This window comes from Camelus bactrianus, chromosome 13 (assembly GCF_048773025.1).
Source record: "Camelus bactrianus isolate YW-2024 breed Bactrian camel chromosome 13, ASM4877302v1, whole genome shotgun sequence".
Classification (NCBI taxonomy): domain Eukaryota; kingdom Metazoa; phylum Chordata; class Mammalia; order Artiodactyla; family Camelidae; genus Camelus; species Camelus bactrianus.
Window position 1 is genome coordinate 56239110 of NC_133551.1, and position 25764 is coordinate 56264873.

The window sequence follows — 25764 nt, forward strand, 5'->3', positions numbered from 1 at the left end:
TGGCAGGATGGGGGCTGTTTAGCCCTGGGATTCTGAGTCAACAGCTTCTCATCCCTGGCCCACTTCCTGAAAACTCTTTGCGCCTTAGCTTTGGAAACCCTTTGAGCACAAACAGCTCATTTCCTGTGGCCAGGAAGGACGGGAAGAGTTCCTGATGACAGCTCATCTCCCTCGTTAAGGCGCTCATAAAAGTGTTTCAAGAAGCCTGACTTATGGCTCCGCTGTTTGTCAAAATCCCCTTCTGCAAGGAGCTACTCCAGTTATTTGGTGCTAGGAGATGTGCAGGAGAAACCAGCTCCTTTGAGTCCAAGAATTATTTATGATCCTAAGAAGACAGAATGTCATTTGGAGAGATAACAAGCCCTCACTAGCACAACAGGCTGTTTAATATGCCGCAAGGGATGAGAGACAGCTCCAGAATTCCAAAGTCAGCTAGGAAACCTTGAGAGATTCTGTACATGTGGGTTGCCTGTTCCTATGAAAGTTCCTGTATCAATAACAGCTAACAATTATGGAAGTTTTATCTCTGAGCCAGAGATTGTGCTAGATGATTTTCATACATTAATTTATTTAATTCACACCGTTCCTATCTTATTTTACAAATGAGGACATTGAGGTGCAGAGAGGTTAAGTAACTCATCCAAGGTCCCACAGTTAGTGAGCAGCCAAGTCAGGATTTTCACCCAAGTATGTATGTTTGTGTTCTTAAGCACCAAACAATGCAGCTTAGGAGGAAATTCAGTTCTAAGTCAGCCCAGTGAGGTGAATTGTACATATATTCAAAATTACATTTGATAATCCCTTAAAATGCCTATAAAGTTTAGTATATTTGGTTTGAGGCTTATAGCCTTGTCTAATAATTAGTTAGAGCACCACTGAGCTAAACTAAAGGAAGGAGCAGAAGGAATGTCTATATGCAGATGTGTATGCTTTTAAAATATTTTGCTTTTTGGTAAACTATCAAACCCCTAGGGGTAAAAATGAAGAGCCAAGAATTATAGTGTCCTTAAGCCACTTGCATGGGAGACTCTATTTTCTTTTAACATTTAGCCTCTGTGACCCTAACACATATCATTCATCATGTGATATTTTGCTGGATTAAGAGAGGACATAGTCATATCTTAAGAGGAGAGAGAAAATTCTGTTAGAGAAGGGGTTCTAAAGTCCAAGTCTGAATTAAACGAACCTGGTACAATGAGACTCCATGAGACCAGATTTGGAGCTAGATAAACCTGGATTTGACCCCTCATCTGCTGCTTTCTACCTGCATAACCTTGGGCAATTTGCTTAAGTTCTCAAAGCCTCAGTTTCTTAATGTGTAAATGGTCATAGCAATACTGCCATATAGAGAAGACTGAATTTAAGTTTATAAAGTTAGAGAGCTTGAGTGTGTCTAAGTCATAGTAATTAAGCATTAGTTTTTTATGGTTTTTTATTTATTTATTTTTTGGACGGGTAATTAGGTTTATTTGTTTTAATGCAGGTATTAGGGTTTGAACCCAGAACCTCATGCGTGCTAAGTGTGCACTCTCCACCTTTTCCCTAAGCACTAGTTCTTAATAGCTGTTTGACCAAAGGCAGATCACCATCACCTCTCTGAGCCTCATTTCTCCTCATCTGCAATATGGGCATAATTGGTCTGCCTACTAATCTCAAAGGTCATTGTAAGGAAACACTAAAGCACTGTACAGACTTTGTATGAGAATTTTCTTAGCTGCTTGGTATACCTGGAATTGTGAGGTACTGGGAGACCCCTGCTGGAGAAAATAACTCAGGAGAGTCCCGGGCTCGAAGTCAGAAATGGACTCAGTTCTCCACTTTTGTCATTTGGGTGAGCGACATACCCTCTCAGAGCCTCCTTTTTCCCTTCTATCAAGTGGGATTAACAGGATTACCCCGAGAATCATATTCTGCAGAAAAGTGCTAGGCATATGGTAAATGCATAAATGTTTGCTAAATCTCAATCCTGAGAGGAACCAAATCCAGCCCCTCTCCTTCCGCGGAGTGGGAAATGTGCGGATTCCTCCACACGGAGCTCAGGTAGGGGAGATGCTCTGTGCCTCCCCACTCCCCCGCCCTGCCAGCCGTTGCCATGGCCACCGGTTCAGGCCCGGAGCAGCACCTAGGCGTGTTCAGCCCAATCCCCGCCTTTCCAGAGTGACCATTGGCTGGAGAGGACACGTGATGCATGCTTGTATGCTAATATATGGTAATCGACCCACGCCCCTCCTCCCCGGGCCTTGGCCGAGTAGCCAGCAGGGTGCGCGGCGCCGAGCCGAGGGGGCGGGCTGAGGGGCGGCCCCCGGGAGAGAGCGGCCAGGTGGAGGAGGAGCGCGAACGCGACCGCAGGTAACGGGCGGGCGCGTGCGCGCTGGGGCCGGCTCACGGCGGACTGGCAGCGCGCGGGGCACTCGGGCGGCCGCGCTGCCGGCTTAACCCTTTGGGCACCCAGCTGTCACGGCCGGGCTGGGCCGCGCGGGGCGGGGCATTGCCGTGGGCACCGGCAGGCAGGCGGCGGGCGGCCTGACCCGGGACCCGCGGCGTGGGGCCCGCGCGGGGGCCGAGCAGCCGGGGCCGGCGGATCGACTGGCCGCGGCGCACCCGGGGGCCGGGACCCAGCCGCAGCGAAGGCTACCGGGCGGCCCGGGGCCGGGGCTCGCGGGAGGCTGCGGGGAACCGGCTGAAGTACCGACAGTCGCTCGGTTTCTCTAGGTTGGTGGGGGGGGGGGGGGAGCGCCGAGCCCCTCCCGCGCAGAAGCCAGCGCCTCGTCAGCTCGTGGCCTGGCGCGGCCTGCGTCTCCTCCGCGCGTCCCGCAGAGTGCGAGGAAACCCGGGGTGGGGCCTGACCTCGGCTCCCCCTCCCCAGGCGCGGCCTGACAGCCCAGCCGGCGGCACTTTTGACCTAGAGTCAAGCTGAGGCCCCGGTGGGACCAGGCAAGAAAGGTGCTTGAGGGGCACCAGCCGAGGGAAATGGGGATTGTCGGTGCTGGGAGGAGAGGGCAATCCCCTAAAAGAAAAGCAGGCCCCAAGGTTTGCCAGGTTTCAGAAGGAAGGATGCCCCAAAAGGGCACTGACCTCTTGTTTTCTGTGCTGGGTGATGACCTGACACTCATGGGAAAAGGTCAGTGCTGGCACCTAGTTCGGGTCTGTCATGTCCAGAGAAAGCGGCTGTTTTGCGTGAGTTTCTAACAAATTTCTTATAAGGCCAGGATTAAATTCATCTTCCTCCCTTACCCTCCTCCTAGGTCTGCTACGGAAGTGTGTTCTTTTAATTGTCCACCATCCTACCCCCCCCCCCACCAATTCAGTAAGATTGGTGGCAGCTTTACGCTTACAGTGTAATTTAGCTTTCACTACAATATAAATGGTAGGATGGACCATGTGCCACTAATATTAAGCTTGCCCTAGGAGCTTCTTGGAAGTGGGGGGTGGTGGGAGGAGGATGATTCTAGCACCAGTGCAGATGAAAAACTGGCTAATGTGCCAGTGATCTCAATAGAATTTCCTTTACGAGTCTGAAGTCCTTTCTTCTAAACCAAGGCAAAATGTGGTTATACAGGAAAAGTACCAGGAACCAATTTGATTTTTTGCAAGTGAAGTACAAATTGCCCTTTCATGTTGCTCTTGATGGCTTTTTATCACACAACAACAAACATTTGCTATATGCCAGGCACTCTGCTGTGTCTTGGGGATGCAAAGATGAATAAAATAATTAGTCATTGTCCTCAAAAGAAGTAGTGGGAGAGACAGAAATAAAATTGCCAGTGAAAGTGCTAACAGCATAAAAGACGTGTATGTAAAGAGCTGTGAAAGCACAGAGGAGGGAACAATTAGCTATCTGAGAGGGTCCAGGAAGGCTTACCAGAGAAGAACACATTTAAATAAGGTCTTAACAGATGAATAGGAGTATGCCTTGCAGAGAAGATTGGGAAGGATGGGAAAGGCAGCCAAAGCAGAGAAAACTTTAAAGAGTATGATATATCTCTAGGCAATGCCTTTATATTGCAGCCAGGGCCTTTTTCCTTCCTCGAGAAAGTAACTTAGAATTTCTAATTCCTACCACATTTTCCAGTGATAGTTTCCTTCTTGTTCTTCTCCATGTTTTTGCCTCATCATTTTTTTTTTTTGAGCTTCCCTCCTGGTCTTTGTCATTCATATCTTTCCAAAAGAGTCCAACATATGGAGATGGGAAAGGGATAGTTTGCAGTAGGTCCAAGGTAGGGAGCCTGAAAACTGGGCATAAGGTGTGAGACTAGAGGCACCATCCCAGAAGGGCAAATCTAAACCATACAGTAAGAGGAGGATATAGGTCCTACCTAGGGAAGCCATGCCAGATGTCAAATCTGTGAGGTCAGATATCTGAGACCCGGGGAAATGAGTAATCAGATCAGAAGCTGGAAGGATCTGGAGCAAGAGAGGATCTGGACTGTGATGTGGGTCAGGACAAGTAGTTCGGGACTGGGACCATGAATCACACGGAGATGATGGAGCCTGCTGGTACGTGGTGCCAGCTGCGTAGAGCAGGGTTGGATCTGACTGGTTCAAGCAACCACAGAAAAGGGCAGCGCCATCTCGATAGACTATTTCCAGAACTTCCTTCTTTTTGTTCTCTCTCCTTCCTCACTATTATCCTCTTTGGATCCCAGTTTCCACCTATGCTTCACTTTTATTAGGCTTCTTTTACTAAGGTCTTAGCTACCAGAGTAGAGAAAATCCTGTTCTGCTGCCTTAGCATCCACTTCTAGAGCTATAAATAGTCCATTTTACCTCATAAGCCATTAAGTAGCCAGCCCAGTTTTACTTCCTGATCATTTGGGGACAGAGCAAGGATGAGCCCAGAGACCTCATTCTGAAAACTCACCTAATGTTTGAATCAGATAAAGTTCTTTTAGTTTTGCTTAAACCAAAATTTATTTTTAGAATGCATTGTGGTGAAATTTTGGCAAACCCCCTGCCTTGAACTCTATGTAACAGATCAAGTCACGTAAAGAAGGTGACACTGCGGGGATATGCCTAATGTGCCCTGTTGAGACTGACAGTTCCGTAAGTGCCTGAGAATCACGGGTGCTATTTAAGCAATCTTCTCAATCAGCATGTTTCCTGAGCACCTGCTTGTGTGCAAATACTGTGCTGTATTTGCACTTTGGAAGAGACAGGAAAATGAGATAGGTGGTGTAGTCTGGGGATTATTCTCAGCTGAACAAGAATTTGGGCCCCAATTCTACCAGTTACTTGCTGTGTGACTTGGGCAGGTTATTTGACTTTGTTTCTTCATCTGTAATGATGCCACCTACCTCATATACTTGTAAGGATTAAATGTGAAACAATACTTCAGTAAATATTTAAAATGCTAAACAAATGATATAGGAGTTAAAAAGAGGAAGATCATCATGGACTATTTTTTTCAGAGTCAGGGTGAATTTTGTTAGAAAGAGAAAAGGACAGTGGAAGAGGTTTCTAGATGGGAAAAATAATGTTCATAAAACACAGGATCAGAATAGGGAAGAAAGTTTTCATGGGTCAGCTGATGAGACTGACCAATCTGGCAAGATCAGAAAGTTTAACTGGAGAAGTTGTAAGAATGGAAGGGTTGGTTGTGGTCAAATTTTAACAGGCGTTGAATGCAGAACTAAAGAGTTGTGATATATGGTGGAAAAATCTGAATGTTTGGTTAGGGAAGTGTGGGATCATGAAAGTAGTATTTCTTTTGGTAGGTTAGTATGGAATTTTTATTCTAGCCTTTTTTTCTGCATTTTTTTCATTTTTTAAAAATTGAAGTATAGTTGACTTACAATGTTTACAGGTGTACATTATAGTGATTCATTTATACATATATATAAATATATTCTTTATCCTATTCTTTTTCAGTATAGATTATTACAAGATATTGAATATAGTTGCATGTGCCATACAGTAGGCCTTTGTTGGTTATCTGTTTTATATATGTTAATCCCAAACTCCTAATTTACCCCTCCCCCCTTCCCCTTTGGTAACCATTAATTTGTTTTCTATATCTATGAGACTTTCTGTTTTGTAAATAAGTTCACTTGTATCACTTTTTTTAGATTAACATAAGTGATATCATATGATATTTGTCTTTCTGTGTCTGACTTTCTTCACTTAGTATGATCATTGCTCGGTCCATGCATGTTGCTGCAAATGGCTTTATTTTATTCCTTTTTATGGCTGAGTAGTATTCCATTGTATTTACATATACCACATCTTTATCCATTCATCTGTAAATGGACGTTTAGTTTGGTTCCATGTCTTGGCTATTGTAAATAGTGCTGCTATGAACATTAGGGTGCAAGTGTCTTTTCAAGTTAGAGATTTTTCCGGATGTATGCCCAGGAGTGGGATTGCTGGATCATATGGTAACTCTTTTTAGTTTTTTAAGGAATGAAGGTAGTATTTTAAGAAGATTCTCAGTAACAGTGTGGAGAATAAACTTTAATAGGGATAGAAAAGGAACTGTATAACCAGTTAGCAGGTTATTCAAATAGTTCAGATGTGATAGGATAAGGAATTGAATTAGAGTGATGGCAGTGGAAATAAAAAGAGATGTGTTCAGTAACTATTATAAAGGAAACATAAACAGGAGTCGGTGGCTGATAAATATGAAGGACCAGATACAAGGAAGAATCAAATATAGCCTTGAACATGGGTGACAATGTCCACAGAAATAGGACAGACAGAAAAGCCAGCTTGGGGGAGAGAAGGAAGAATTCAGTGCTAGATATCTTGAGTTGATACTGGAATGTATAAGTGGATGTGTCCCATAAGTCTTTGGAAATGAGGGGTGAAGGCTAGTGTTCAAAAAAGAGAAGTCAGGGGTCTTATATGTATGTGATAATTGAGGCCATATGATTAGTTTAGTTCACACTTCTTAGTGGGGTAACAGCATAGAATCAAGGCTGAAGCATGGAGATTGCCCACATTCAGGGAGGTAGGAAGAAGAAATGGAGACAATATGGTGAAAAATAAGGAATGCCAGAAAAGCAGAAGAACCATATAATTTATTCACCCAACAAATGCATTCTCTTCACAGCCATTTATTTGTGTACCTGATGGATGCAAGGCTGATTAGCCATGCTGTTAGCCATGAGGGTGTCATATCACGGAAGTCAAGTCGAGAGAGGGCTTCAGGCTGGAGGAATCAGTCAGCAGTATGAAATTTTACAGAAAAAGTGGGAAATGTCCATTATATTTAGTAAATGGGAGGTTGGGGGTAATTAGTAACTTTTTGAAAAGAATAGCTTCCGTTCTGTGGGGAGTGGCCATAGGAATATTAATGCCAGATTAGAGAGGATTGTGGCGTGAGATGTGGATAAGAAATGGAGACAGCGTGTAGATCACCCTTTGTATGTTCGGCAGTAAAAGAAAGAAGAGAAATAGGAAAAGGGTTAGAAGAGTCAAGCAAAAGATCTGCTCTTCCCTATCTGCTTTATTATGTCATTGTCCTAAAATATTCTCATCCTTTCATATCCTTAATGGCAGTTCAGCAATTCACTTCTTAAATTTATCACTTTGAGAATTACCTGTACATTTCATTGAACAATAATAAGATAGCTACCATTTATTGAGTGCTTATTACTTTGTGCTAAGCACTTTGTCTGCACTCTCCACATTATCCCATTGGATCCTCATGATACTAGATTACAATCATACAGCCTCGTGGAAGCATGGAGAGGCTAAATGATTGCGTGTGATCACATCATTAATGAGGGGCAGAGATGGCATTTGGACCCAGGTCTGACTCTAAAGCCCTATGAAAGGACCACGCTGTACTGACTGTCCCCAGAGGCAGGGCCAGCTTCATGGGTATGGGACCTGTGTGGTCTCCCACGGCCCTGCATTTATAAGGGCCCCACACTTGGCTTAATGCTCTGTTGTTGCTGTCTTGAAATTCTTAATAATTTTTTAAACAAAGGGACCTGCATTTTCATTTTGCACTGGGCCCCACAAATTATGGAACACATTCTACCTGAAGGTATGAGTACTATCTGCTGAAGCTGGGAAAGCGTTTTGTGCTGTGTCCTTCTTTTTGGTTGCGTAGCCTAAAGCCCTTGCTGTGTCATGGTACATGATCACATTTTCCTATCATTTGTCATTTTGGACTCCTGGTGTAAAGAGCACATAGGGGGATATTTTGAAGTTCAAGTAGGTAGCCAGTATGAAGAGAATAGAGACTAAAGGAGGTAAGGAATTATTTACCCAGGAGGGCTTCTGGAAACTCATTCATCATCTCATGAGAGTATTATTGTCCAGATCCTGTTGTTACCCCTAATTTAAATAAGAAATGGTTAATCTCTATTCATTTTGTAGGCAGATGTTTACATTTGCTAGGAAGCCAGGAAGACCATTTTCCAACATACTGAAACAGAAATTGGGGCCGAATAGATATAATACAATTTGTCTGCCCTAATCCATTGTCCTTTTATCCAGGCTGATGCCCATGCCAGGGGCTACCCAGCCGGTTTGAACCACTTGGCCTGTTTACCATGTTTGTCTTGAATGCTCACATCCCACTCTTGCCTTTGTTGCCCACTCTGTTCCTTCTTCTACTCATATGGATCATGAAAACCAGAAAAACTTAATTGTTGATACAGTCTGTCATTTGTGGCTTTGTAATCACTGCTTGGAACCGACAACAAATTAAGTTTTTCTGGTTTTCATGGTTATTTCTCTCTCAAAAACAGCCTTTACGCATCCTCAGATTCCTCCCACTCCTGGTCTCTCTTAGTAATCGTTTGACCAGGTACTGACCACGTCCTGACACCACTCGATACCAGCCGACCACTTGACCAAGGCCTGACACCATCCAACCTAGATTCCTTTGCGAAGAATATCAGACAAGGCTGAGGTTCTGTTGCTTCCTCCTGTTACCTGTGTCACTCCCGTCCCAGAACAAGAGTGCTTACTCTTACTTTCTACTCCCAACGTGGGTCAGTGAGCCTAAGAGGATGAGATTAACAATAGGAAGAGATTCAGAGTGTGACCTATGGTGTCCATCATGAAATAGCTTAGATGGCCAGGCGTCCTCCATGGTCTCCTGTTTGTGCTGCTAGTAGGGTCATCTGTTAGGCAACCTCTAGGGTGCCTTATGGAGACCCTACGTCTCATTACAGAACTTACCACATCATTGTAATTGCTAGGGACTCTGTCTTTTTCACATCCATAGCTTCAGTTCCTAAAACCATTTCTTAACATAGTAGATGCTCAATAAATGGTTGTTGAATATACTTAAGAATTGGCTTGTACTTTTCTATACTTTTTACTCTATTCTTTAGAAAACGTATGTATAATGCAAAGTACCTAGCTTTGTGCCCTGTGATAAATACACCTTTCATCTCTCTATCTAGAAGCTTGTGTATCATTGTTGTTGAAGATGTAAAAAAAAGCATGGTGTATGTCAGAGACTTCTTGACTTGCCAACTCACCTTCTCCAGGGAAGACTTCCTGAACTTGTTTCTATCTGTAAGTCCCTGCTCCATCCATACTCTGGAACCAATCCTGGCCCTTGTAGGAACTCATATAATGAGCCCCTAGCCCAGAGACAGAGCCAACATCAGTTCACTATTTAAATATCTGACAAAAAACATAATGAGGGCAGTATCGGGGTCTGGGCTGATCTACTACTGTATTCCCAGCACCATGCCCTGTTAGATGTTATAAATACTTGGTGACTGAAACAGTGATGCTCCATTCTTGATATTCACATCCCATTCCTTTACCCAGGTCCTGAGCTCTGATCACCCAGAGTCTTAGATCTGACTTCATCATTTCACATGGCCCAGACTTTTTGTCTTGGTCCTTGTCTCATCTCTTCCACTTCCTTATCAAAGCTGATCTTGCTTAACTCAGAACTAAGTAAAGTGCCTCTTCCTCTCTTGATCTTCCTAACCAATAATATTGGCCAGATGCCCTTAGGAGAATATTCTTTTCCCTACATATAGCCAGAAATATCCAGCATACATATTTGATGTGTTTTAAAATATTTGAACTGAAGAGAATTACATTTAGATTTCAAAAGAAGTGAGTTTCGGCCAGAAAACAAGTTCTAAAATTTTGTGAGCCTGTTAAACTGATTAACTTGTAAGCTTCAGCAATTCAGTGCAAATTAATTTTTATACCAACCAGCAAATCAAGGGAGGAGAGGGAATTAACTGAGTGTGTAAATATGGTTGCCAGGGAAACTTTCCCTGACAGAAGAGAGAACCTCACAGGAATTTATACAGGCCCAAGAACCAGTGTAACCCGATCTTTCTCTGTTCTCTTTCTGATGGGGGAAGAAAATGATGTAGAAATCATGAGTACAGATAAAGTGGCTTGAGGCTTTTCTAGAGACTTGAGGGGTTAAATTCTCCCTCTGGAAGCAGGACTAAATATTTTCTCCATGGGAAAGAGGACTGTTATAAGGCACCTGTTCCTTCTGAGAAAACATCTGGAAATGCAGAGCTTTTCCAAATCCACCTGTGAAATAGCATTCATTCATTCAACAAATATTTATTTAGCACTTTTAAAATGGCTCATCACCCATCAGGGAATATGATTATAAGAGACTGATAACCATTGGAAGGTATTGTATTACACCTAGTGGATGTTCCTTAAATTTTATCTAAATTAATTTTTTGAGTAGAGGGTGATGTGGACTTAAATATTTAATGCTATTTTAAAAAAATAAAATTCTATTTCTGTAGAAAAAGCATGAACTTGATTATATCTTCTGCCATCTCTATTCACAGATGGTCACTCCTGAAGAAAACCTAACTCACTGATCCATAAAGCTACACCCCAAGTGTCATGTAGTGACAGTGTCATCTAAATTATAGGTGGCGTCCCAGCGAAGGACAAATCTATCTTCTTGATGGCTCAGATCACAAGAGAACCTTATTTTAGCTAAAAATGATGGATAGTTTGAGGCATAAAATCCTGGCTATAAAATGCATTTGGATTGAAATACATAACACTGTCCTATACCCAAGGCCTACCATTCAATGTCTTCTTTTATCTTGGACGTACTGGAGTTTTGCACCGAGCACAGTGCCTTTCACTGGGCTGTAGAGGATCATGGTTAACAGCATGGACACCAGAGCCACACTGCTTGGGTTCCAGCCCTGCCTCTACCCTTCATTAGCTATGACTTCACAGCCCCCTCCAAGTCTTCACCCTCTGTGTTCCAGGATTTCTGTGCATAGTGGGGATAATAATATTACCTACCTCGAAGGATTGTAGAATTAAACAAGTTAATATGCGTGCAGTGTATGTAGGTGCTATGTAAGTTTTCCCTCTTAACTATTTTTCCTATATAGGGACCCTATGTAGGGTTGATTGCATTTGAAGGAGGAGACTGTTGAGATGTAGGGAGACATAATTTCCCTAAAGTTGTGCACTAAGTTTGGGCTTAGGTTATTTTCATCCTTAATTTAGGGCTGAAGTGTCCCACTCTACTTAATAAAAGACAGAGAAAATGAAAATTCGAGAACAACAGAGGAGCTTGGCTCTTGGAGCATTTTGAAATAGGCGTTACTTCGCAGAAGAGGGTGACACTAAAGCATCTGAAAATGAAATTGCTTTCACAAAGGCAAAATAAGTGTGAGAAGTGGTTGGCAATAATATAAGATAGGGATGCTATACGAGTCAGGCCTGCAGCATATCCAGCGCAAGGTTCTGTCTCTGATCGTGGACACAAGGGACAGTTGGAGGGGAGTATCAGAGCTGCCATCCATGATGAAACCTTCTAATTATAGGGATGGACCTGCCCATCCCTAACTGTCTTTTAATATCCTGCTGTGTCTTGTTCACCCAAGTATTTAAACTTTATTTCTATCTTTGTTCTTTAAAATCTGTTCTTTTTTTTTTTTTCAACAAAACATTTTTAAAGCTTCTGTACCCCCATGCTAGTTGCTCAGGTTGCAAAGATGACTTGAACTCAATCCTGCCCCCCCCCCCCAGAAGTTTCTAAAGTAAGAGAGACATGGAAACATCGATTATGGTATTGTACTTAGTGCCGTAATAGAAGTATGGACAAGGTGTTTTGAAAGTTTAGAGGAGGGGTGATATGAGTTCTGCTTAGAAGTATCACCTTCTGGAGAAGGTGACATTTGAGATGACGTCTGAAGATGAGGAGTCCCTCAGGCGGACAGTGCATCTCAGGGAGGAGGGTAGTATGTGCAAAGGTGGGGCATGGGTACAAGAGCGTAGTACACGTGGGGGATTCCGGTCACCCGGAGTGGCAGGAGCCTAACGCATGAGGAGGGCAGGGCCAGAGACAAGGCTGTGAAGTAGGCCAGCGTCAAACATGGAAGGCTTGTTTCCAGGCTAAGGAATTGGGACTTGACGTTGGAGACCACGGGGAGCTGGGGGAGCACTTTAGGAGAAATGTGATCAGATCTGCCTTTTCAGAGCATCCTGTCCATCCGCAGTGTAGAGGCTGGGTTGGGCAGGAGTGAGATTGGTGACAGAACCCTGCAGTTAGAAGGGAGCTCTAGTTCAGCTTCTCATCTGCTGCCAGTATTTTTACTATCGACTGTGTGCATTTCCATTTGTTCATTCAATCCAGATTATTGATGACATGCAGGTGCTGGGCTGACTGCTGGAAGTACTCAGATCAACAACCATCCATATCTTGGAGTTGCTTGCAGTGTTTTATTTGTCCTGAACCAAAATTTTTTTGAGTTTTCAGCTTTCCTGGTCTATCTGCTTCACCTTAGTTCCAGTGCGGGTGTCTCGGGTGTAAAAAGGAGCTGGTTTGTGTTTATCTCGTCTTCTCGATTTTATTGTCCCCATCGTAACTCTTTCCTCTCAGCCTTCATCTCTCCAGAGTGTAAAGTTCCAATCATTAAATGAATTCCTACAGAAAATGAACCTATTACATCCCTTGTTTAGACTTCTGTTATTTAAATTCTTAATTTTCTCTCATTTCCCCGACACCTCAAGTGCTGTATGTTAGCAGTCTTAGTCCCACATTAAACTCTTTGGACCCTACTTCCTGTCCTTTACTGGCTTACAAAGTCCTTGCTTTCTTCATTCTTCTTGTTCCTCAAAGACGTGCATGCCAGAACTGCAGACTGTGTGATTTTCTTTGCGTTTTCTATGTGGTGTTAGGGCCTTTCAGCCATGAGATCACAGCCCCCAAAGGAAAAACTCCTCCCCTCTTGAAAAACCAATAAATTGAAGATGAGGTGATATTTCTATTTGCAGTAGAATAGAAGACAGAGTTTTATGAGGAATAGTAGTATTTATCACATAATGATAAATTGTGTTAACAGTTTATTGAGCACTTATTATATATGCTAATTGCCATGTTAGAACATTATTTAATCCTCACAGCAGCTCTGCAAGGCAAGTGCTCATATCACTCCCATTTTACTGGTGAAGAAAATGGCTTGAGGGGTGAAATATCCATCATATAACTAATACAGGTTAGAGCCAGATCTCGAACTCAGGCCTATCCAATTCCAGAAGCAAAGTCCTTCACTATGGTCTTGTGCAGGGTAGACATGCAGGGTCTGAGTGCAGGCACCTACGGTCATTAAGAGTGGGCCAGTCATTTTCAACCTCCCTTTAGTCATAACTGCCATCATCAAATCTAGTTTCTCCCAACTTTCTTGATTCTTACTAGTCATTTTAATAAGCTATTTTATTTGGATCACAGAATGGTATAGTAAGTTTCTAGTAACATCCCCCCAAAAAGTCTAATGTTTGTCATAATTTCATAGGTTTGAGTTTGCATCTTATGGTGTAGAGGTGTTATGGTTCATTGTGGATACTATGCTTATAGTGTGGGGACCGACCTCCAGGTGGATACATTGTCCCTGGGAATATAGTTTCATATCCTAACAGGTGTGTTGTAGAGAGAGCTAAATGCCCTTTATAAAAATGTTGTTTGCATTGTAATTTCCACACAAGATCAGTCTACCCCTGGTGCTGAGTGTAGTAGACTGAATGATGGCTACCCAAAGATAATTAGGTCCTAATCCCTGGAACCTGTAAATGTTACTTATGAGGAAAAGGGGTCTTTGCAGATATGATTAAGTTAAGGATCTTGACATGGGCAGATTATTCTGGGTATCTGGATGGGCCCTGAATCCAATCACGTATGTCCCTATAAGAGAGGGGCAGAGGGAGATTTCACTTAAATTGAAGAGGAGACGATGACATAACCAGAGAAGCAAAGATTAAAGTGATGTGGCCACAAGCAAAGGAATGCTGGCAGCCACCAGAAGGTGGAAGAGTCCAGGAATGGATTCTCCCTGAGAATCTCCAGTGGTGCAGCCTTGCCAACCCCTTCATTTCAACCCAGTAAAACTGATGTTGAACTTCTGGCTTCCAGGACTGTGAGACAATAAATTTCTATTGTTTTAAGCCACAGAGTTTGTGGCAATTTGTTATGCCAGCCACAGTGAACTAATATAAGGAGAATAGTTCATTCTTGTCCTGCTTAGTTCACTTTGAGGGCAAATATCATGACTTCATAAAGGTCACTACCAACTAATATAATGTGCATGGTAATAATAATTTCAGCAAACACTTGTGTAGTTCTTACTATGTGCCAGGCACGATTATAAGCATTTGAAATGTATTTACTAATTCAATCTTCTTAACAACCTTATGGGGTTGGAGAGAGGAGTTCTATTATTATCTTCATTTATAAATGACAACTTTGGAGCACAGAGAAGTGGCCAATTTATGTAACTAGTAAGTAGTGGGACCAGGATCTGAACCCAGGTAGTCTGGCTCCAGAAGTCCACTTTGAGCTCGGGAGGCATTCAACAGAGGACACTGGCACAGTGTCTAAAGCCTTTTCAAGACTCTGGCCACTTCCTCTCTGTGTTTTCTGCTGTGTTCACTGCATTTGTCTTCTTCCATGTGTGGTCCGTTCATATCTTTTCTCTTTTTTAATATCCTGTGTGGTTTTGGTATCAGAGTACTTATGGCCTCTTAAAATATGTAGGTAGGGTTTTCCTTTTCTATTTTCTGAAAGAGTTTATATAGCATTGATATTATTTCTTTCTTGAATCTTTAATAGAATTCACCAGGAAAACCATCTGGGCCTGGAGTTTGCTTTGTGGAAAGATTTTAAACCAAGAATTCAAGAATTCAAATTCTTTAATAAATAAAGGGCTATTGAGGTTATGTATTTCTTCTTGAGTGAGCTTCTGTCTTTCAAGGAATTTGTCCATTTCACCTAAGTTGTTTACTTTATTGGCACAAAGTTGTTCATACTATTACCTTATTATCCTTATAATGTCTATCTGATCTCTTTCATTCCTATTATTGATAATTTGTGTCTTCTCTCTTTTATTTTTCTGATCAGTCCGACTAGAGGTTTATCAATTCTATTGATCTTTCCAAAGAACCAGCTTTTCATTTTGTTAATTTTTCTCTATAGTTTTTCTGTTATCTTGTTGATTTCCACTCTACTTAAGGCGGAAGCTGAGATTAATAATTTAAGCTCTTTCTTCTTTCCTAATGTAGGTGTTTAATGCTATAAAATTTCTTCCAAGTAATGCTTTAGACATATCCCATAAAGTTTGGTGGAATATTTTTGTTTTCATTTGGTTCAAAATTTTTTCTAATTTCCTTTGTGATTTCTTCTTTGAAGTGTGTTGTTTTGTTTCCAAATGTTAGGATTTTCTCAATAGCTTTCTATTATTGTTTTCAAGTATTCTGTTATGCTCAGAGGATATACTTTATGTGATTTTGATTCTTTTAAATTGAGACTTATTTTATGGTCCAGAATGTGTGTCCTATTGTCTTTGAGTGGAGTGTTCTGTATATCTAAATTAGACTGGTAGTGTTGTTCAAGACTTTTATATATTTATTAATATTTCTGTCTACTTGTTTTATCAATTACTAAGCCAGGAGAATTTAAATTTCTATAACTGTAAATTTTTCTTTTCCTCTTTTTAGTTCTATCAGTTTTTGCGTTGTATGTTTTGCAATTCTGATGCTGGATGCATATACATGTAGGATGGTATATCCTCTTGATGAATTGACCCCTTTATCACTATGAAATTATCTTCTTTTTCCCTGGTAATATTCCTTGTTCTGAAGTCTACTTTGCCCAATATTGATTCAGTCCTTGCAACTTTCCTATGGTTATTGTTTACGTCGTTTATCTTTTCCATCCTTTTACTTTTAACCTGTATATGTCTTTATTTTAAAAGTAAATTTCTTTTAGAAAGCATATAGTAGGGTCTTACTTTATAATCCAGCATGAAAATGTCTGCCTTTTAATTGGGCTGTTTATACAATTTACACTTATCGTAATTATTGATATGGTTGGATTGCTATTTGTTTCCTATTTATTCCATCTGTTCTTTGTTCCTTTTTTTACTCCTTTTCGCCCAGGTGTGGGTTATTCAAATTTCTTATTTATTCTTTGTTGTATCTTTATTATTGGTTTATTGCCAATGTCTTTGTTTTATCTTTTTTAAGTAGTTGCTTTCATGTTTATAATATACATCTTTAACTTATCCTTGTTTATCCTCAAGTAATATTGTCACTTTATGTATAGGGTAGAACTTTAAAACTATATACTTCCATTTCTCCCCTCCTGTCCTTCGTGCTATTATCATATATTTTTAATATGTTGTTATTATTTTTGTTTTAAATAATCAATTATCTTTTTAAAATAAGAAAACATGACGTCTATATTTACCCACTTATTTACTGTTTTGGACACTTTTTTTTTCCTTTGTGTTTCCATCTTTGATCAATTTCCTTTAGCATAAAGAACTTCTTTTAATATATTTAGTAGTACGGGTATGCTAGAATTAACTCTTTCAGTGCTTTTCTGTTTTAAAAGTTCTATTTTACCTTCATTTTGAGAGAGATTTTTACTGAGTTGACAGTTTTTTTCTTCTAGTACTTTAAAGATGTCTACCCATTGTCCACTGCTTGGCAGCTTTGAAGATTTTCTTTTTATCGTTTCAGCAATTTGATTACAATGTTCCTTGGAATTGTTTTCTTTATATTTATTCTGCTTGGATTTGAGCTCCTTGGATCTGTGGATTTATAATTTTCATCAAATTTGGAAAAATTTTTAGCCATTATTTCTTCAAATGTTTTTTCCTGTCCTCTTCCTCCCCAGAGCTCTTTTCCTTCTAGAGCTCCAAATTCATGAATGTTATATCACTCGATATTATCCCACAGGCTGCTGATACTCTGTTCCTTTTTATTCTGTCTTTTGTCTGTGCTCCATTTTGGATAGTTTCTAATAATGTATCTTTAAGTTTACTAATCTTTTCTTCTGAAGTCCCTCTTCTGTTATGAATCTTGTTAATCTAATTCACTGTATTTGTAACTTCAGATATTGTATTTTAGTCTCTAGATGTTTAAGCTTTTTTTTAACATCTCCTTTCTCTTGTCCTTGTGTTTGTTTTCCTCTACTTCTTGAACATGTGGAACATAGTTATTACAGGTGTTCTAATATCCTTGTCTGCTACTTCTTTCATCCTTGTCGTTTCTGGATATGTTTTTATTTTTATTGTTTTCCCCTGGTTAATGAATTTCTTTTCATGCCTGGTAATTTTTTACTGGATACTGGACATTGTCCATTTTGTATTCTTGGTTGCTAGATTTTGCTTTGGAATGTAGTTAGGTTACTTGGGATCAGTTTGAGCCTTTGGGGATTGCTTTTAAGCATTGTTTTGGTGGGGCCAAAGCAGCCTTTATTCTAGGACTAATTTAGCCCACACTACTATGGCAATACCATTCTGCAGATTCTGTCTGATTCCTTGTATGTTACAAGGTCTTTCTACTCTGACTGGTGTGAACACAGCTCATTCCCAGCCCTGTGTGAACTCTGGGAATTGTTCTCCTAACTCCTTTATCGTAGTCTTGAGTAGCTTCCTCTCATCCATGGGCAAATCTGTACTCAGCCAAAGACTCTGGGGAGGTCTGTCTATAAATAGGACATGGAGTGGTAGAGTGTGTTCTTTCCTCTCTCTCTTTCTCCTTCTCTCTGTGCAGCATCCTTCTCTCTGGTTCTCTGCTTCTCAAATTGTAGCCACTTTGCCCTCCAGGATCTCTAATGTCAGTCTCTTCAGCCCAGTGAGAGGTTCCCCATCCCTGTGATGCATCCTGGAAACCACCTCCAGGCAGTAAGCTGACACAGTCTCAGGGCTCACTTTGTTTGTCTTTTCTCAGATCGTAGGCCTGCACTGTCTGTCAACCAATGCCTGAAGAGCATTGCTTTATGTATTTTGTCCAGGTTTTTAGTTGTTTGAGGAAGGAAGTTCCGTGTTTCTCTAATATTTAAGTAAAAGCCTCTAACATCTTTTCTAGGCACCTTACATGTTGATAGTAGGTTCCTTTCTTTAAAGAAACTCTGTCACTTCAGACATGATTCTTGTATAGTTAAAAACTAGATCTGTATTTAAAGTAGCAAAGTCATGCATCTAGATAAATCAAAATAGAGTTTGGGGACTTAGAGACTAATTCATTGTTACTAAAATGTCAAAGAGTTGACAAGGCATTTAAAAATAGGGCTGAGGCTGCCCAGATTGTGATTTACCCGGTTCCACTGTTGTACAGAGCTGTAACCATTCACTGAGCCTTGACTGTAACCCCTTTAACTGCCCTGCTATCTGTTTAAATTCCTTCTTTGTCAAAGGTCTTCAGTGTTTAAATGTTTAGTTTGATGCCTCATCCCAATATTCAAACAAGGAGTGAAACACTCAGAACCATTGAGATAAAGATCAAAACTATAGTGAGCAGGTCAGACAAAGAAAATGCTAACAGTGTTTAAACTATGGAACCCTCCACCAACTACCTACTGGCCCCAGAATTACTATTTTTCTCCAAGTCTTTGCTGGCCACACTGAAAATTAATGAGGCCAGTTACAACAGTCTATCCTTGGGCCAGGTTATGGGCAATAAATCAACCTCAACTATTAACCTTTCGTGTCTACGTGTATATGTATTTGTGTGAGAGAGAGGGAGAGAGAAAGATCACGCATGTGGGTGGTGGGGGCCATACATATGCAAGTATGCATGCTCACATATTTATTTAGCATCTTTCATGTGCCAGACATCTCATTTAATCTTCATAATGACCCTATAAATTCAGCTTTTAGGTATTACATATTAGGTACACAATGAAAAAGCTGACATCCAGAGATACCAAGTGACTTGTTCAGGTTTTTCCCACTACACCTTGCTACCTCTCATGATGCTATACTGTATTACCCTCAGTAGCACCATAATTCCATTATCAACAGACCATAAACACAGCTTCAGGCCATTCATCTTGCACATAGGTACTCTGGGCCACAAGAGGCATTGTAAGACAGAGTTGGGCACACAGTCAGTGTCCTTCATTAGAAAAAGAATTCCAACTTCTTCTTTACATATAGTGGAACGAAACAACAACAAGGCAGTATATGATTATCCATATAGGTTGGGGTAACTGAAAAAGACTGATACAGCCTCAATAGCATACCACCTGTCACTCAAAGACAGACCTTTTAGTTTGTGATTGTGGTCAGTATTAGGAAAGCCTAACAGCGATTGCAACTCTGTCTTTTAAACTTTTGATCTTCATAAAGAGCCTTCACATTTGAGATTGCCAACATGGAATGGTTTTTCTGTGGTTGTTTTCCAGCTGTGCCATGCTAAATAAATAAGGTCCTACACCGAATTCATATAATTTTATCTACTAGCAGTTTCCTTGATTTAGTGCATCATGACAAAACTACCTCAGTCTCCTGCTGTAATTTTTCCCTGCCTATCCCCTGTCCAGTGTTGGTAGACTGGCTCTATTTCAAGACTTCAGTATTCCACAGTAGGTTCAATAAATACTTTGTTAATTTAGCAATGCCAGTTATCCTACTAGTCATGTTATTTATGGTATAACTTTGATTATAACTACTTAAAAATCCATATGTAAAGTCCCTGATGATAACCCTAAGCTGCTTCTTTAAAGACATAATATATATTAAGCTATTCCAGCACATATTTCTGTGCATTTTCTTTTTTTAGAAACTGGCAATCTCTTAAGGTAATTTAAAATCTCTAGACTTATTTTGTAGTTGGCTCTCAGTTATAAAGCTATATGTGAAAGACATGATAATCAATAGTAATACACCTTTTGGGGGTTAAACAAATGATTATGTTGAATCTTCCTGATAAATGATTTAAATATGTTTTCATGAAATCTGAACCGGTATAAGGATAATATACTATTTACATTGGCTTCCAGATCATTTACTTCTCCCACAATCCACAGACAAGTAATCTTAATTCTTTTGAGATCTTACTTTTTAAAGAAATGAGTATACTGGGTAATGAAGCTAGCTAGGTAATACATAGTTGTTTAGAAGCAGTTAACAGCATGTTAAGAAATTATTTTGGAGCAATAATCATAATAAGCAGATGTTTCCAGGTAAAGAAAGTCTTGGTTCCTCATCTGGTGATAAAGGAAAAGAGGACCCCAGAGTTAGTACCTTGATTTATCATGCTTGCTCTTTAATCATCCATAACGTGATGTTCATTCTCTTTATACAAAGGTGTTTTTATTGTTTGTTACTAGGTATTTCTGGGCCTGCTTTATTACAGTGCCTGCTATTTTTATAAGGAAGGCATTCAAATATAGCAAGAGTGATTCATCCCTCCTGCTGCCAGTTTCAGTCCCACAAATGGAAACAGCACTGAGGGGGACCTCCGCTGATTTAATCTTCCATTACGGTTCAGTTTGCATACCCCACGGTCTCTGCAGGCATAGTCTGCCATCGCCTCCACCGACCTTTTGTACAAATAAAATTGAATCAAACAGATGAGTGGGTAAGTGTGTCTAGAGAGCAGCCGCAGAGCCTCACTTCCCTGCTCATGTGCAGAGTGGCATTTCCCAGCCCTCTCTGCACCCACGGGGCCCATGGGGTCGAACCTGGAGAGGTGCTCTCATCGACTCCGTTACAGAATCCGCCTCTTCATCTTGGAGAAGCGGCCTGACCCAGTCCATTAAGCAGCTGCTCTCAGCCCATTCTCCAGCTTTTTCCCGTGTTTCTGGGGAGGAAGGCTGTGTGCCTGTCCTGCATATGCTTCCTGGGCGGATCACCCACAAAGACAGTCTGCTCTCAGAGAAGCAGCAGAGCCGGTGAGGAAGCAGATGATGCCAGAGGGGGAGAGGAAGGCACACTGAAAATGGCATCAGGGCAGTCATCCCACAGGGGTGTGAATTGAGCTCGGATGTTTATCCTGGGAAGTCCAGCTCATTCCGGGCAGGTGTTTTTTCTGTGAAGGAGTGGGGGCAGGTAGGATCCCCTCCAGGCAGGAGAGGCAGTTAAGCCTTATTGAGCAGCGTGGCACAGGAGTACTAAGTACAGAACAGACTGACCTTCAGGGACCGTACATGAAGTCGCCACAACAGTATCTTTCACCTTGGGTATTCATTCTCTCAAAAGATATTTTTTAGTTTGGGTGTGAGAGATAATAATGCCATAATTATAGCTTTAAATGCAGATTATTTGGTAGAAAATAATCACATTTTTAAAAGGTGATATTCTGTTACCATTATGTGGGTAAACTCCTGGCTTTTAGCAATCTGTTTTCAGTTCAACAGATGTATATTATGAGCCACCTACCCACTGCTGATTCTGGGTGGCCCAAAAAGCAGTGTATGGACTAAGCATAGAGAAAGGATGGAATTAGAAGAACATAGACTTCTCTGCTAATTAGTGATAGATGGATTGGACCTGAAAATGGCTGGTCTGAGGTGGCTAATTAGATGTATCCATAAGGGACAGGAACTGTATTTTGTAACAATCGATTTTTTTCTTATTATAAAAAATGCATTTTCCTTAAAGAAGATTATGGAGGGAGTAAGAAAAGCCAGGGGGGAAGAAACCTGCTGTCCCACCACCCCAAAATGATACTGTTAAGATTTTATCTTAGCGCTTTCAGTGAATTTATAAGGAAAGTCTGACTTCTAAGCTGGACTTAATTGAACAGCATCAAACTCTGTGTTTGTATTTACCCAGTTGTACATCCTTGCATTCTTTAAATCCTCAAACTTGATGTAAAGCCATTTTCGTTGCTGTCAGTATTCAGCTAATGCCCAACCACAGGGAGGCAGGAGATGAGGGAATAGATGAATTCTGGAGAATCTAGTTCTCCTAAGGTACCCTGAAGCCCCAGGATGATGACGAGGAAGGCAGGAAGACTGGCATTTTTTTTTGTCCTAGGTCCTAGAGGAAGGGGTGGATGCTTGCTAAGCAGAAAGGATGTTTAATCTTCAAGAATTTACTGTCTAGTCTGGAGAAAACACACATCCATGAACAGCAGAAATTGTGCGAATACCAAATTCACATAATTCAAACTGTTATTTTCTAATTGGTTAATGTTTTAAGTATGTATCCATTCTACTTATAAACAGAGTCTGACAGAATGTGACCAAAAAAACTAGTCAGTCACCTCCCTCCCCTGTTGAAAAGTCCTCTATTGGCCTCCCACCACACTTTATGTAGGAATTTTCATTTCTGGTAATGGTGGATTAGGTGATTAGAGCCACCCAGGACACCTAGAAAAGTTGAGAGAAATATTCTTCTTAATTTTCTTAAATGTATTGAAGAGCTAACAAAAGAGCAAGATTTGTAGACCTGAGTTAAAATCTAGGGTAAAGCAAGAACCCAGAGAGGTAAGCTGGGAGCTCAAATCCTCTTTTCCTCTGAAGACCTTTGCTAATCTGGGAGAAGTATCTATGAAATCAAACTGAGTTGTGGTAGCCTTATAGGGCAAGGGAGACAGGAGTCAAAACCTGGGTTAAGAAATCTAATGAACCCTCCCCTTCTTTAAGCTGGACTCTTGCCTTCAGAGTAAGAGTAAAGAAGAAGTAAAGCTCCCCTAGAGCATCAGACGTGTTGACACAGTGGCCCAGGGAACCTCAAACTGTTAATAACTTAGACCAGAATGAATACTAGTCGTATCCACTGGTGCCTGGCAGAAGCGAAGAAAAATCCTTTCTAGAGGATTGTACCATCATCCTAGGACTCACATTAATCTCAGAAGTGATTTTTTTCAAGTATAATGACTAGTATAATGAAAGGTAATCAGTTCAAAAAAAAAAAAAAACTATCTACCCTGAGTAATAACCAATAGAGACAACAGACAACACAAAGTCCTACAAAAAACTTCAGATATTGCAGTTCTTAGACCATAAAACAACTGTGCTGACTAAATTTAAGGAGTTATTTTTTAATGAGCTTGAAAATATCTGCAGGAACAGGGATCTATGAACAAGTGTTGTAACAGATTTGAAAAAGAACTAAACAGAACTTCTAAAACTGAAAAACAATGGCAAAAATTAATAACTCAGTGAACCTATTAATCAACAGATTATACACAACTGAAAGATGGGGCTGAAGAATGTTAACTAGAATGCAGGAGAGGAGACAGAGTGGTAAACATACACAAATTAGGATAAGAGACATAAAGGGTAGAATAAAATGGCCTCAAAACACATAAAGCAAAAATTTGCAGGACAAAAACATTCACAATCAAGGTGTTTTATGTTTACATTTCTCTTACAGTATTTGATATAACAAGCAGTCAAAAAAACAGAATATGTAAGATTTGAATAATAATTAACTAATGTCCCTGATGGCCACGGGTAGAACACTGTAAGGAACAACTGCAGAAGACATATTCTCTTCCAGCACACATGTGGAGCATTTGTAAAAGTTGGCTATGTATATACTGGACCGTAGAGCTAGTCTCAACAAATTCCACAGGATTAAAAGTGCACATAATTATGTTCTCTGACCTCAGTATAATTATGTTAACAATAAGAAAAAGCTGACTGGAAACACACTCTGCCCCAAATATTTTGAAATTAAGCAGTACACTTCTGTATAACCCAGGGGTCAAAGAAAACATCACAGGGGAAATTAGAAGTTATTTTTAACTGAATAATAATGAAAAATATGATATATAAAAGACTTCCAGGGTGTAAATAAAGCTGAGTTTGAGGGAATTTTATAGCTTTAAACTCACCCATCTCCAAGAAGTTAGGGGAAAAAATAGCAAATTAAAAAAAAAAAAAAAAAAAAAAAGCAGGAGGAAGAAAATAAGACAAGAACAGAAATTAATGAAAGAGAAAACATTCATAGAGAAGATGAGCAAAACAGAAAATTGGTTCTTTGTAAAGACTAATAAGATTAAAAATCCTTATAAAGACTAATGAAGAAAAAGACACAGATTACCAACATCAAGAATGAAAAAGAGAACATCCCTATAGAACCTGCAGGCATGAAAAATAATATATTTCTAAAAGAATGAACTCCAGTTTCTTGTCCTGGATGGGCACAGCCCTGTGGGATCTAACCCCTGTGTTCCTCTCTTCTTATACCACTTGCTCTCCTGTCTACTGTGTGGCCATCAAACATGCCAAGTCTGTTTCTGTCTTAGGGAATTTGCACTGACTCATCTCTTTTTCTGGGATGCAATGACTGTCTCCTTGTAGTTTGATCTCAGTTTTAACCATAACCTCCTCAGCTAGGCCTTTCCTGACCACCAGCCTAATGTGGCTAGCAGTCATTCCCCATCACATGATCCAATTTTAATTCCCTAATTAGCACATACTACTATCTGAATTTTTAATTATTTGTTCCCTGCCCCACCTATAAAACACATGAGAGTAGGAACCTTATCTTGCTCACCACTCTGTCCTGGACTGAACACAGTAGATGCTCAATAAATATTTGTTGATTGAAGTACCATCTTCTGATTCACTCAGGGAGAGGTGGACTAAGAAAAATAGGAGAAAAGTAGAAACAGAAAATGAAGAAAAGTTGAACTATTTAGGAACCTGTTGTATACCAAAATATAGTATTTTTTTAAAAGAGGAAGAAGAGACAAGAAAATGTGCACAATGGGTTGAAAGGAGGAGGAAGGAAAATACTTTAATTATATAGTAGTGCTGTTGTGTTTCAGAAAAGCTCTTTTAATTAGAGGGAAAGGAACTAACTATTGAGCTCCCTCTACATAGGAAGTCTAAATTGCCAGATGATGTTATTTTTTGAAAGGTTTCATTTCTACTTAGAGCTGTAACCAAAATAATTTTCCTTGTTTTCAGCTCTCTCCTAGGAAGAAAAGAGCAAGTTCTTTCATTCTATAGGAATGAAAGGCTATTTGCTTTTGTGGAGTAATATTTGTCTGGAATTACTGGTAGGGCCATTCACAGAGAGAGAATACTAGAAAACCCATTTTGGAGGCAAATTATAAGTTTCATTTTTTTTAACAGGTTAAGATTTAGAGGCTTCTGAAACATCCAAGTAGAGAGAGATGTTGACTAGATAATGGGCTATATCGGCCTAGATTTCAGAGGAAAGGTCTGAGCTGAAGATCTAAATCTTTGATGTACGGAAGGTAATTGAAGCCATGAATGTGGATGTGAATTTCAAGAGAGGGAAGGAAGTATGAAAGAAATGAGATTCCAGTGATGGATGAAGAGAGAGGAGGTTCAGCAATGTTTAAGGCTGCTGAGACATCAAAAAGAATAAGGAATGAAAATGTTTCTTAGATTTACTGGCATTAAAGTCTGGGATGTCAGTGAAAGTAGTTTCAGCGAGTGGTGGTAGAATCTGAGTCAGGCTTAGCTTTGCATCCACAGTGCCTTTACACTAGATCTAGTTTTTCATTTGTTTTACTGTGAGGTATTTAATAATGCAGAAGAGTGTATAATATGTATATGTAGAATTTAAGGAATAATTATAAAGTGAACAACATTTACTGATCACCGAGTTAACAGAACCTTAGAAG

At 40.3% G+C, this 25764-nt stretch overlaps 1 protein-coding gene across 2 annotated transcripts in view; it reads left to right on the top strand.

Annotated features, from left to right (window-relative positions):
* Window positions 1-2226: 2226 nt before the first annotated feature.
* Window positions 2227-25764, top strand: part of PHC2 (polyhomeotic homolog 2) — a 97907-nt gene continuing 74369 nt past the window's right edge. For both annotated transcript variants that reach the window (XM_074376904.1, XM_074376906.1), the window contains exon 1: window positions 2227-2349. The gene's annotated coding sequence lies outside the window, so the exon portion shown is untranslated. The remainder of the gene's footprint in view (window positions 2350-25764) is intronic.